At 38.9% G+C, this 14,329-nt stretch overlaps 1 pseudogene; it reads right to left on the reverse strand.

Annotated features, from left to right (window-relative positions):
* Positions 1-77: 77 nt before the first annotated feature.
* On the reverse strand, positions 78-7,319 carry LOC115953734 (annotated as a pseudogene).
* Positions 7,320-14,329: the final 7,010 nt, after the last annotated feature.

Genomic DNA, 14,329 nt, shown 5'->3' on the forward strand with positions numbered 1-14,329 from the left:
CTGCCCCCCCCCCCCCCAAAAAAAAAAAAACCAAAAAAGGATACAACTTTATATAGATACAATAATTCAATTTTCAAATTGAATATGTAATGGTTTATTTTAGGTTATTAAGTGATTAAAATTATCAACAAATAACTAAGCAAGTCTCTCAAAAGTAACTCAAGGAGATTGTTCAAACATCATCTGTTGACTTAGAAAGAAGCTTATGCATGATTGGGCGTGCTTTACACATGGCCTCCAATGGCATGGCTTTAGGCATAGTGAGCCCACTACCTTCATGTACATCAACTTCTTCTGTGGTAACCCTTTCCCACTCAAAACTTTGAATCAACGAACCCAACATCAAGCTCACTGTACGTTAGGCGAGGCTTGCCCCAGGACAAGTCCTTCTCCCAATCCCAAATGGCATTAGCTTACGTCCTTCACTCTCACTATTTTCAAACCTTTCAGGTTTAAAACTAGTTGCATCATCCCACACCTTAGGATCTCTATGTATGGCCCATGCATTGACCAATAACATTGTGCCACTCAGTACATCATATCCTACAACGGTGCAATCAGTGGAGGACATATAGGGTACTAACAATGGTGCTGCTGGATACAATCGAAGTGTTTCTAAGATAATATTCTGAAGGTAGTGAAATTTGGAAATATCTGATTCCTCAATCAATTTCTCTTCTCCAATTTGACTATCTATCTCATCTCTAGCTTTCTTCAATATATCCGGATGATTAAGTAGATTAGTCATTGCCCACTCTAATGTGACTGCTGATGTATCAGTTCCAACAAGTAACAATCCCTGTGCATTATATACGAGGTGTTTAGAATAGAACATCAATATATTAAATAAAAATGGTTTGTTCATATGTACTGCAACATTCAACAAAGATGATTGTTAGGTTCTAAATGTTTAGAACAATTGGCAAATCATGAACACAAACTTGTCTAGATATAGATCTTAGAGTCTATAGGTTTTATTAGACAATGCTCAATGTGATTCAAGTCAAGATTCAAGAACATACAAGCTGCAGGAAGAAGATTTCATAATCTGTCTGGCTCGACCGATCGAAAGACAGGCTCGACCGGTCGAAAGTCGTATCTGCAGAATTTTAATTAAGCCCAAACAGCAGTTCAAGCCCATTTAGGATTAGGGTTTCTAATCTACTTCTCCCACTATATAAAGGAAACCCTAAGCACGTTTTTGTGTGGCTTTCCAGAGGGAAAAGAGTGTGCCTCTTTTGTATTTAGGGTTTTGTTCCTAAAAATCTCTCTTATGTCTTCTATCGGTATTATTCCTTGAAGAATCTCAAGATCCGGTATTGTAGAAGTTGTTGCCTTCTCTTGTCATCAAAGGTGTTGATGATCTAAACCTTCAAGGGTGGTCTTGGAGTCATAAACAGGAGTGTTTGTGTTGCTAAACCTTTGAGTGAGATCTCAAAGTCACAAACGGGGGTGTTTGTGTTTTGCAAAGGCCAAAGAAAGAAGGAGTCCGTGGATTCGGAGCTTGCACGTGGTTGTGTTAGTAAGTTCTACTGGTTGGTAGCATTAGGAAGTCAAGCGGGGGTGCTTGTAAGTCCTTTTGTATGAACTTCGATTCTTTCTAGTGGATTTGCTTTTTACCTTGAGGATAGTTAGGTCAAATCCTCCCCAGGTTTTTACTGATTTGGCTTTCTGGGTGATCATATCGTGTGTTATTTATTTTCCACTGCTTTGCATGATTTGATCTTTATTATTGTGATAACCTAGACTTGTTTAATTGAACTAAGTAACAACTTGGCTAATTACCTAAGTTTAATCAATTGTTTAAGGGGTCCAAAAACTGTCAAGTGGTATCAGAGCGGGTTGCTCTCTTTTTTTAGATCTTTTGATCTAAGAGCTGATCCTTAACCCTTGTTGTCATGGATAATTTGAAGTGTCTTTCTGATCATGTTTCTGCTTATGCTTCTGTTGATTTTATTGATGCCTATGAAACTCTTCGTAAGGAATTATTGAAATCTATGAAAACTGCTAAGAAATTTAAGGAAGAGTTAAAATTGGCTAATCTTGAAAAAGAGGAATTGATTGTTAGATTAGATGAATTTAATAAAAAGAATGAATTTTTGAGAAATAAAATTTCCTCTCAAGATGAGAAGATGAAAAGCTTGGAACAAGAGTTAGTTAAATCTAAAGCTAAAATTGAAATTTTGACTAGTACCAAGCCTGTTGTTGATAACAAAAGTATTTTTGCTTCTCTTAAGCCTAAAACTGAGAAAGTTTATATCCCTCCTTTCAAGAGGAATAATAAAGAAAAGGCTTATTTTGCTAGGTTAGACAAAGGTAAAAGTTCTGATGTTGACGCTGAAGTTTCTAAACCTAAGTCTAAACCTATTGTTAGAGAGCATAATAAATCTGTTTTTGTGCCTACTTGTCACCTTTGTGGTGTTGTTGGTCATATTAGACCAAATTGTTCTTTGTTGAGGCAAAAACCAAAATCTGAGACTAGACTTGTTGTTAGGAATACTGATGTTCCTAAATTTGTTCCTATCTGCCATTTTTGTGGTGTCCGTGGTCACATTCGTCATAATTGTCATAAACTGAAATTTAAGCATTCTATGTTTCAGTCTAGGATTTGTGATGATATTTCTCCTGCCATAAGTCCATATAAATTGTTTCATATTTTTTTGAAAAATTTGAGCTTGTTGGCTTGTGAAAGGAATTTGCAGGATTTCAATCTGTCTTAGAAAATTGGTGTAATCCCTCAAATACACTCTGCTTCTCATGGATTTTCACCTACAAAGCCGAAGACTCGTGCTAGATGGGTGAGAAAAGATTCTCTAAAGTGAGTGTTGCTGACTTGTCCCTGATTTAATTCTTTCAATTGTTTATGGACATTTTTTGTTTTTTTTTTTTTTGGTTGTTTTGTTTCTTTTAGAATATTTTTTTTATTTAATAAAAAAAAAATCCAAAAACATTGAAAAATTTTCAAAAAGACAAAAATATTTTATTTTGTGTCTTGTTTTATTTGTTTTGAGGATTACATGAATTATGATATCTCTCTTGATTTAGAACATGCTTGACATTGTGGAGAAACTTGAAAGTTATTTTTGATTTTATGTGAGGATGTACTAGTTTGTACATGTACTCAAGGGTTAATTAAGAAATTGATATTTCTTGTTTATGTACCCTCTATAGCTTAGTTAAGCACTGTCATGCATTGCATTTGCATTGTTCATTTAGCATAATGTGTGCTTTTTGTTTTTGGTCATAAATTTTTTTTAAACCAAAAAATTTTTGTGTTTTGTATTTCACATCTTGGATTTATAGTCAAGGATTGGCCATATTATCTTTACATAACAAGTTTATGTACCTTGTTTAGCTTTGATGAGCTTATTTATTGCACTTTACTAGTTGAAACTTTGTAGTGCATGTTGTGTGGGAAAGATGTTGATGGTTTTTGATTACTATGTCTTAATCTTGAAGTCACATGTTTTTAAATGTTGGACTTGAACTTTTAGAGAAATACATAAATAACCATCTCACCACTGTTTACTAGCCAATCATGAACACCTTAGTGCATATCATAAGATTTTGTGCTCGAGAAAGTGTAGCACATGCACAAAAAGAACATAAGGTATAGCCTCGGTTTAATTGCTTAATACTTAAAATTGGTGTGTACTATTAGGCTTGATGCCTGATCACATAATTAAAATTGGTGTGTATATTATGAGGCATAAAATCAAGAAACTTACATGATTGCGAGCTTGTTTTCTAGGAGATGTGAGGGTTATATGATGTAACTCTTTTGGTGATAGTCTCTTTCAAATTCTATGTGATGAATTTTGTAGACTTTGTGTTTGATTTCTATTCACATATCACCTCACATGTATCTTAAGTTTTTGCCAGTTGCACACACTACACAAGTTACTCTTTGTTAAACTTGGTACATTATATTGTGTGTAATCTTGTTTTGGCCATCCAAGATTGAAAATTCCTTGATTTTGATGCAAAATATGTTTAAAGTTTGAGATTTGGAGACAAATTGATTAAAAAATCTTGTTTTTGGAAGATCTGGGTTGAATTCAAGTGTTTTTTTTTTTTTTTTTTTTTTAAAAAAAAACTTTTCGTCTCATACTCATGCATTTTTTATAAAACAATGTGCTTTGAGGAGTTTCTGCTATAAAATGCTCTGTTTTTCAAAAATATGATTTTTGCAGACTTTCGATCGATCGAACCTGTTTTTCGATCAATCGAAATTGCGATTAAAATTTTTGGTTTGAGTCTGCCAGACTCGATTGATGTTTGATTGAAATTGAAAATTTTCAATTTCTATGTTTTTTTACCAAAATTTTTTTATGCATCATTTATGTTTAGGATTCACATGTATTGCATTGTTTTTTGTATCCATCTTGCAGTTTTGCAGTCATATCTCTCATTGTTTTCACACATAACATGCATACACTTTGTTACATTGGGTACTCAACTTGATTTAAAAATTGATTGATTAATTTTTGAGTTAAGTACTTTCTAGTATATGCTATTTTTATGTGTGAATTGTAGAAAATTATTTTCTTAAGAGATATGATGGATAATCAATGTGCAAATATTTTCTCTACTCATGAAACTGTTTATGGGTCACATAGTGCCATGTTTGCATTTTATTGAAAGAGTGAATATTTTTCTTCATGTGTATCCTCAACTTAGTTTTTTTTTTTTTTTTTAAATCTTGGTTTGTGTCTTTATAATTATCCCCAACCCCTTTATTTTTTCCCAAAACTGTTTTTCCCAAAACTTGTTTTGTTTTTCCTATTTTTATAGGGGGAGAAATTTTTTTTAACCTTTGTGGTTCATAGGGGGAGTTGTTGCTCTTCATAGGGGGAGTTGTCTCTATTTTCTCTTACTTTCTTGCGTATGTTTTCTATCTACCTTCTGATTGGGTAGTCTTTGTCAATACGTGACAAAAAGGGGGAGAAATAGATGACCTGTTTGTTTTGTTTAGGGGGAGAATATAAAAACTTTTTGATGTATCTAACTTAGGGGGAGAGTTAGAATTTACTTTTGTTTTTTATATTCTGTTTCATATTATTGTTTATATGTCTTTCTTTCCACACATGCGGTGATGTGTTTGTTGAGTATTTCAGGAAAGACAAGTGCATTTTGATCGAGACCTTCTACCTCTTCATGCAACTTCTAGGTTAGGAGTCTTAGATTGGGATTTGTGATGTAATTGGGCATTTTATTGTATTGGGTTGTTCTTGTATTTGAGCATTTCATTTTGTATGAAAGTTTTGTCACGAATTGCCAAAGGGGGAGTTTGTTAGGTTCTAAATGTTTAGAACAATTGGCAAATCGTGAACACAAACTTGTTTAGATATAGATCTTAGAGTCTATAGGTTTTATTAGACAATGCTCAATGTGATTCAAGTCAAGATTCAAGAACATACAAGCTGCAGGAAGAAGATTTCATAATCTGTCTGGCTCGACCGATCGAAAGTCGTATCTGCAGAATTTTAATTAAGCCCAAACAGCAGATCAAGCCCATTTAGGATTAGGGTTTCTAATCTACTTCTCCCACTATATAAAGGAAACCCTAAGCACGTTTTTGTGTGGCTTTTCAGAGAGAAAAGAGTGTGTCTCTTTTGTATTTAGGGTTTTGTTCCTAAAAATCTCTCTTATGTCTTCTATCGGTATTATTCCTTGAAGAATCTCAAGATCCGGTATTGTAGAAGTTGCTGCCTTCTCTTGTCATCAAAGGTGCTGATGATCTAAACCTTCAAGGGTGGTCTTGGAGTCATAAATAGGAGTGTTTGTGTTGCTAAACCTTTGAGTGGGATCTCATAGTCACAAACGGGGGTGTTTATGTTTTGCAAAGGCCAAAGAAAGAAGGAGTCCATAGATTCAGAGCTTGCACATGGTCGTGTCAGTAAGTTCTACTGGTTGGTAGCATTAGGAAGTCAAGTGGGGGTGCTTGTAAGTCCTTTTGTATGAACTTCGATTCTTTCTAGCGGATTTGCTTTTTACCTTGAGGATAGCTAGGTCAAATCCTCCCCAGGTTTTTACCTGTTTGGTTTCCTGGGTGATCATATTGTGTGTTATTTATTTTCCGCTGCTTTGCATGATTTGATCTTTACTATTGTGATAACTTAGACTTGTTTAATTGAACTAAGTAACAACTTGGCTAATTACCTAAGTTTAATCAATTGTTTAAGAGGTCTAAAAACTGTCAATGATGATGATATGTAACTAGTTAGTCTAATGTTACTGTGAATTTTTTTTTCCTGGGACTAAGAATATCACTTTTTCGCACTAGATAGCAATTCCGATGAAGCTATTAAAGAAAAATGAAACAGATAATTGTTTAACTGCTTTTAAGATGTAAGAATCAAACAAAACCATGATTTCCTAGTTTTCTCAATAAGAGATAAAGAATTATTGAGTGCACTTACCAATATAAGCCCGTTGATGATTTGGTCCGTGTAGTAATCTGGCTGTGATTTTTGCAAAGAAAGCATATGGTCAATCATAGTGTTACCCTTTTCCTCTTTACGCCTTTTCTCATCAATGAGTGCTTGCAAGAACTCATCCGTCCTCTTGGAGAGACTCTTCAACTTCTTCTCCAAACCTCCATAATCCATCCACCGCCAGATGGGCACAAACTCTGCTGGATTTGATGCCCCTCCAAACCTTGTTAACTCTTTAATTATCCGCCTAAACTGTCTCGCCTATTCCTCGTCCTTCACGTTCTCACCGTACCTGTAGTACCGTTTCCCTACCACCATTCTCATTATGTTGTTAAATGTCATCTCCGAGAGCATTGATTGTAGCTCCACCTTGGCGAAACTGTGGCAAGAGTTGCGGGACAGGTTTCGTAACAAGTGCTTGATCTCGTCCTTTCGGATGCCTAAGAACTTGTTGAGGCGATTGTTTGAGAAGATTTCGAGGGTACTAATGCGGCAGAGGTTGCGCCAGTGATCGCCATATGGGGATTGTACTAAGGTGGTGTTGTTGTAGGCAACGTGCTTGCCTAATAGGAAGGGAGGACGGTTGGCTAATACTATGTCATTCTTTGTGAAGCATTCTTCAACTGCTGATGGGGATGAAACAATGACCACAAGTTGTGAACCAAATTTGAGTGAGAATATTTGACCATATTTTTGTGAGAGGGCATGGAAAGTACGGTGTAATGGTTTTTTAATGATATAGAGATGACCTATAATTGGAAGAGAAGGTGGGCTAGGTGGGAGGTGTTTTGGTCGAGTAGTTCTTGTTTTGAGGATGAGCTTGAAAGCAACAAGAAAACTGAGAAGAGTGAAACACAAATATAGTAAGATGGCATCCATGTCTATTTTTATGATATTTTGATACTGAAATGATTTCTGATGCTCTGTGATTGAAGATGCATGTGATCACTGCATATTTACAGGGACTAGGTAGTTAGTGTTAGAATATCATTTGCTTTAAAGGTAAATCACACGTTGACACACGACACTCTTCAAATGAGCAGAAATCAATTTTGTGTACACCACATGGGTGATCACGTTTTCAATGACAGTGATGACCAGTGCCTCACGTCACTGACTGCGTATATTTGTTTCTCTTATTTGATTTGCGTCACCGAGTGCATAATCGCATTTAGCTTTGCATGCGTCATAAGATATATAATATGTGGATAAGAGGCAACAATAGTTGATGAGAAAAGGACAGGACTACCGTGGCAGTTTTTTTTTTTTTTTTTTCGAGAAACCAGACCCGAAGGTCTAGGAAATATATTAAAGGAGAAAAGAAACAAATTACAACGCGTCACGCGCAACAAGAGGAGCTATATCCTCAGGAATGGAATCAGACCAAACCTATAGCTCATCACCAGACATACACTGTCTAGCGAGAAAGTGGGCAACTAAGTTACTTGCTTGTTTTACATGAGAAAAAGTGCATACACAAAAGTCAGCGGCAAGGAATAAAACATCACTAAGGACTTGGCCGTATTCTGGGTGCGATGAATCTTCCCTCTGGATGGCCTTAACAATGACTTCGGCATCTCCCTCAAATACACAATCAAAGAGGCCAAGCTCCTTGGCAAAAAACATAGCTCTTCTACATGCTAAAGCCTCCACCGTTGCTACTGTATTAGGGAGTGGAATCTTCTCAGCTAGAGCACCAATGACACGGCCAGAAAAATCACGCACCACGACACCCAGACCAGCACTACACAACTCCTTAAAAACTGCCCCGTCGAAATTGATCTTGTATGATGGAGGTTCAGGTGGAATCCACCTCACAGCACGAGTTGCAGCAACAGACGGCTTTCTGAGAGAAACTTGGGCTGACCTGAATTAAGCGATCAAACTTTCTGCCTTAGACCTTATCAAGTGATAATCTATAATTTCCCCACCACATCTTTTAGCATTTCTATTATTCCATATTAACCAAAACATCATGGCCAACACCTCCACATCAACACAACTTTGCCTACTGAACACCACTTCCAACAAATCAGAGAACACACCAAATTTAAGCCTTACCATCTTCTTCAGCTCTTCAAGAGGATGCCAAATTGCTGAGAGAGAACTACAACCCCACAGGGCATGGATTGTGTCTTCAGGTTCTGCCTTACACATTTGACAGCAAGCTACATTAACCACCCTCCTCTTCCACAAATTGAGCATAGTGGGAATAGATTCATTTGCTGCCCTCCATAGTAAATGTTTCACCTTTTGAGGGGCCTGGAGATTCCAAATACCCTTCCACAAGGATTTTCCACGGCTGTTAGACGAGGATGATGGATTGGCAGCCCGGCCAGAGGTGGCTAGGAGTTGATAGGCTGATCGGGTTGAGAATTCACCATTAGCTGAAGGCAACCAGACTTGCCTGTCCGGGGTAGCTTGAAGGCTTAAAGGCAGGCCAACAATCAGACTTGCTTCGTGTGATAGAAACTCCTGGGCAATCAGCCCCTTCTTCCATGTATGAGACGCTTGGTCTATAAGGTCACAGACCCGTGAATCTGGGGGCAGAACAGAGGCCGGAGAAACCACTTTTGGGGCAAAAGTTCTTGGCAGCCACATATCACGTCTGATTACTATAGACTCGCCGTTACAAACTCTCCAAATCATGCCCAAACCTAACACATGTCTAGCTTGCATCAAGCTCTTCTAAGCAAAGGATCCCTTATTTGAATTAACACATTCCATGATGGAGCAATCGGGGAAAAACTTAGCTTTAAACACTTTATAAAATAGAGAATCAGTATGGGTATTTAACCTCCAGACCTGTTTAGCCAAAAGGGAATCATTGAACTTGCTTAGCTCCTTAAACCCCATTCCACCCTCTCCCTTAGGGAGACAAAGTTTTTCCCAGCTCAACCAATGGATTTTCTTTTGCGCACCTCTATAGCCCCACCAAAAATTCCTAATCAACACCTCAATTTCCTTTATCAAGCCTTTTGGGAGCTTGAAGCAAGACATAGTGTATGTCAGAATAGCCTGCACTACAGCTTTAATAAGAATTTCCCGCCCCGCTTGTGATAATAATTTTTCTTTCCATCCCTTTAACTTCTTCCAGATTCTTTCTTTAATTACACTAAAGGACTTCTTCTTCACCCGACCGATCAAAGATGGGAGGCCCAAATATTGTTCGAAGCTTTGGGTAGACGAAATCCCCAAGAAGCTCATGATAGCTACCCGAGTTTGGTGCGAAGTATTAGAGCTGAAAAAAATATTTGTCTTACCCCTATTAATACTTTGACCCGATGCCTCTTCATAATTGTACAGGATAGATTGGAGTTTAACACACTCAGGGACAGTGGCTCTGCAAAAGACTAAGCTGTCATCAGCGAACAACAAATGAGAAATCCGAAGACCTGCTGGGCAGAGGGAGACGCCGCTAATATCGCCCTTAGCTTCAGCCCTTCTGAAAAGAGCATGGAGACCTTCAGTAACCAGTAAGAATAAGTAAGGGGACAAGGGGTCGCCCTGGCGAAGGCCTCTGGTAGGATGGATAAGACCATGGGGTTGCCCATTTAGCATAATAGAGAAAGACACTGAACGGGTACATGCAGAAACTAGGTTGATCCATTTCGAGGCGAAACCCATTTTTTCCATGATCTGTTCAAGGAACTTCCATTCAACTCGGTCGTATGCTTTTCGCATATCTAATTTCATGAGCAACCAAAATATTGTCCGTAATAAGTCTCTCTGACATGAAAGCGCTTTGGGTTTCATAAATTAGTTGAGGTAGCAGGGGTTTCAGGCGATTTGCCAGCACCTTCGCAATAAGCTTGTACAGCACATTGCTCAAACTAATGGGCCGAAAATCGGTAACCTTCCTAGGACTCTGAATTTTCGGAATAAGAGTTATATAGGGATGATTTATGGACTTAGGAAAAGAACCAGAATTTAGGGCGGATAGGACTGCCCCTGTGACTTCCCCTCCCACCTTATCCCAAAATTGCTTATAAAAAAGAGGAGGGAGACTGTCGGGGCCTGGGGCCGTATCTGCATCCATCTGACTCAAAGCCACCCTGACTTCCTCTGCTACGAAAGGTTTGAGCAACTCCTCGTTCATGGTGTTCGAGACCCTTGTTTCCACCCCCTCTAGAACTGGTTCAAAGACATTGGGATTTGCCGATGTAAACAGGGAGGAAAAATAAGAATTCAGAATGTCCCCAATACAATTCTCGTCTTCAACCCATTCTCCAAACTCATTTTCTAGACCTGCTATAAGATTTCTTTTGTTTCTTTCTGTTGCACGGCAGTGAAAATATTTCGTATTCATATCCCCATACTTCAACCAATCAACCCTGGATCGTTGATTCCACATACACTCCTCCAGGTCCATGAGCTTCTTAATTTCATCAGAGAGCCCTTGTAATCTAGAGTTTCCTCTACCAGCCATGGAGTCAGCTTCAGCCTCAACTAACTCAATTTTTTTCTGAGCTAAAATACGACGAACATTGCCAAACACATTTTTGTCCCATAACTATAACTGAGCTTGACAATTTTCGACCTTCTTGATGACTTTCCCCATCAAGTCCCCCTGAACAACCTCCTCCCAAGCCGAATGAACAACTCCTTCGCATCTCACATCCTTGAGCCACATGGCCTCGAACCGGAAAGGCTTCCCGGGTCTAAAAAAACGATTTCGAATATTATCTAGACAAAGCCAGATAGGTTTATGGTCAGAGGATGATGCCGATAAATGATGGAGGCAAGCCGTTGGGAATTTTAACAACCAATCCGAGGTCGCAAAGGCTCTATCCAGTCTGACCCAAACCACTTGACCCCCAAACCTTCTGTTACACCATGTATACGGTTAACCAGAGTAACCCAGGTCCTTCAAACCACACACATCCAAACAATCCCTAAAATTTTGCATTTGAAATTCAGACCGTATAGCCCCACCCAGTTTTTCACTAAGTTTTGTGATTTCATTAAAATCCCCAATGCAAACCCAAGGTAAAATAAATTGAGAGCTAAGGTGACGAAGAACTAACCAAGAATCTTCCCGGTTGGCCACTTCGGGAGCTTCGTAAAACCCCGTGAAGTGCCAAGCGTCATCAATTCCTGGGTTCAGAACTGCGTCGATATGCCGAGGAGAAAAAGTGCGAACATGCAGATTAACATCGTTCATCCAGAGCAGAGCTAGACCGCCGCTCAAGTTTCTTCGCGGCACAATAAACAGGTTGTCAAACTTCAGGCGGCACCGAAGCCTTTCAAGATACGACTTCTTCTTCTTCGTTTCCATGAGAAAAACTATCTTAGGACCTTTAGCTTTCACCAATTCTGAAAGCTCGCGAACTCACCGGTGGTTCCCAAGCCCCCGGCAGTTCCAGCTTAAACAATTCATGGCTCGCGGCGGGGCTGAGAGGCAGCCACCGCCGATGGAATAACAGAGAAGGAAGACGCATTGGAGCTTACACCTCTCTTTTTCAATGCTGGAGCATCTGAAGTATCTTCTGGTGAGTGTTCTCTTTTTTTAACGTTAGCTGGAGAAGCCAAGTTGGAAAATACAATGGGCTTTTGTAACTTGGGTGTTCTTTTGGGCTTTGCTTTGATAGGCTGCCCATTAGAATTTGATAAATCCTGAAGAGGAAGTCTCTTGTTGGGCCGGTTAACCTCTAGCTTAAAGGAGTTAGGCCCATTTTCTTGTGGCCTAACTATCAAAGGTTTCTCTACTGCCTTCTCGCTTCGAGTCTGTACCGCCACCAACCCATCTAAGCCAGAGCCTGACTCACCCAAAACACTAGGCATGAAACTCGGGTCATGGTCATATTTCTTTGTCATTATCAAATTCTTGGAGCTTGGCAAGGAAAGGGTCACCATCAGCAAAGGTGCCAGTGTTTTTTGGCAACATTTCTGATTTGGGCGGCTTTGAAATGGCTTCCAAATCTGCCAGCAGAGAGCCATCACCATTTGGGATAGCACGCTCTTCAGTAGCCTGACAAATGACAGTTGAGGGAGAGGAAAATCCAGGATCGGCCTGGGGCTCATACGTTAAGTCTCTATCATCCCGTGAACCTGACACATCCGATGTCGCATCAGCCTTACTGGGTTCTTCATGCGTGTCCATTACCATTTCTGGGTTCATCACAGTCGACGGAGGAGGATCAGAAAATTCTGGCATCACCTGATCGTCCGTAGGCTCACCGGAACTCGTCCTAGGATTCTCAGCTCTCTCATAGAAACCTGGGACAAAAATCACAGACTTTTGGGGCCTATACGGAGAAGCTCTCAACGTTTGGTTATATTGTCTATTTTCCTCTGTAAGAGAGCCTTTGCTCTGAATCCAAAGAGCACAATCCTTATTGTTATGGTCCAACCTACCACACCAGTAACATATATTGGGGAGCCGTTCGTATTTGAAGCTAACCCAATGCTTTTTTTTGTTATCTAATGTAATCAACCGTCCACGGCAAAGGGGAAGGGAGATATCCAGGCTCACTTTAACCCGAATAAATCTGCCACCATCCGCCTCCACCCCTGCATTTGAATGACAAACAACACCAACCGACTCACAAATAGATTCAGCAACTTCTCTAGACATATATCGGATCGGAATGTCGTGAACTTGGACCCAGAACATAGCCCGATCAAACTTTAGATCCTTAACTGGATCATCTTGGTCATAACGTTGCAAGACTACCAGGTTTTTATCAAAAGACCAAGGTTCACTCTGAAGAACCCGGTCCAGGTCTCCTTTTTTCTTGAACACAAACAAGATCAAATGGTCATCAAGTTTCCTCAACTTAAAACCCTCAGTGGATCTCTAGAGTTGCCTAAAAGTTTTTGCCACGGCTTCCATATTCAGCACACGTTTAGTCAGAAATTTTGCTGCAATAATAAACTCCACAGACCTATGTTGGGTTTGGAGAGTAAATTTTGAGCCTTCTCTCTCATTTAGGGAGAGGTTATTCCAGGTACTTGTTAGCTCCTCCATCAGGAGATAAAAAGGAGAAAAGATAGAGGACAAGGAGGACTACGAAAACAGGACCCCACAGGGAAACAAAGAGGAAAGAAAAAGAGAAAGAGGTGTTTCCCAGGACCCCACGAAAGGAACAAACCACAAGCTCTGAGGTAAACTTGTTACCTCCAGAGAACCCAAACTCCTCCAGTACAGGAGGGACCAACAATTCTACAAGCAAAAGGCAGAGAGGGTAGCGAGACCCTTTCTAACTTTTGCGAGAGAAACCAGAGAAGTCTTCACCGTGGCAGGTTAGAAATGGAAAGAAGAGTCAGGAATTAAAAGAGAGATGATTCAATTGCTTACTTATTTTCTCGCCCAGTGTCTTAGGTGGCTGTTGGGAAGGCAACGTGTCAAACTCTCTAGTCTCTAAACTCTCTAGGATCTCACACATGTAATCTTCCTAACACGCGTGATATCCACCTCTATGTCAGAGGGAGAAAATATACATCCAGTATATTGTGTATTTTCTTCACTTTTTAGAGGTATAAGTCATTTGAACTATACATTTACAATACATATATTGTTTTACAAAGACATTACAAGATTGACATTTTATGTTATAAAGTGAAGCTTATGGTTAATATAAATTTTATTATATAAGTTTTATAAATTTATATGTTGAATTTCAAATATAAAACTTTAAAAAAATACATTTAAAAAATGTTTTTATCTTGTTATTGATGCATAACATCCATCAAATATATTTATTATCATGTCAATTTGTAAGATGTTTTAAAATAAAATTAATATAAATTTTAGTATTTTCCTTTATATAAATGTTATCACAAGTCAAGAGTCGTATAACTCAACTGATTGACAATTCAGTGTTCCCAAATAGAAATTATTGGGTTCTAAATTGACCGCAATTAGTTAATCCAATTACTCAAATTGATTA

This window comes from Quercus lobata, chromosome 7, assembly GCF_001633185.2.
Source record: "Quercus lobata isolate SW786 chromosome 7, ValleyOak3.0 Primary Assembly, whole genome shotgun sequence".
In the NCBI taxonomy this organism is placed as follows: Eukaryota; Viridiplantae; Streptophyta; class Magnoliopsida; order Fagales; family Fagaceae; genus Quercus; species Quercus lobata.